Consider the following 759-nt stretch of genomic DNA (forward strand, 5'->3'; position numbering starts at 1 on the left):
AACATGTCTATAAAAGGAAGAGGCGGAATGAGCGCTTCTTATTCATTAAAGGGAAATAAATGGCTATCAGAACATGTCTTGTAGACTAGGCCTACCGACAGATAAAGAACTCGGCAAAAACGGTTAAATTAGCCTACTGGCTTACTAATTAAGCTCGTAAAGTACAGATTTGCCGATACATTTCACACATTGTGAATCTGAGTAGGTCAATTATTCCTAATTTAGGGTTTCACATATTACAGAATGACTTTGATAATAAAGCCTATTCCAAAAAAGTTGGGATGCTGTGTAAAGTGTAATTAATTATACACAGCTTCCTATGATTTGTAAACACGTTAAATCCTATATAATAATGGAACATAGCAGTCATATTGGTTTTTGTTTGTTTGTTTTGGAAAATATATTCATTTTAATTTCTTGCAAACAACAGGTTTCAAAATAGTTGGGACAGGGGCATATTCTGCATCACCTTTTATTGTAACAGTCTCCAAACATTTGGGAACTGAGGAGTTGCTGGAGTTTTGAGAATGAAATGTTCCACTCTTTCCCGGCTTAAGATTTCAGCTGCTCAACAGTCCACAATCTTCTTGGCATGTTTGTCCATTCCATGATGCACCAAATGTAACAGATCAGGATACACGCAAACCATTTTAGCACATGAACTCTTCTACTGTGGAGCCATGCTGTTGTAATTTGTGCAGAAAGCAGTTAATTGCATTGAAGGCATATTCAAGGCCTTCCCTGAAGATATTGTCTGGA

Source organism: Alosa sapidissima, chromosome 14 (genome assembly GCF_018492685.1).
Source record: "Alosa sapidissima isolate fAloSap1 chromosome 14, fAloSap1.pri, whole genome shotgun sequence".
NCBI lineage: Eukaryota > Metazoa > Chordata > Actinopteri > Clupeiformes > Clupeidae > Alosa > Alosa sapidissima.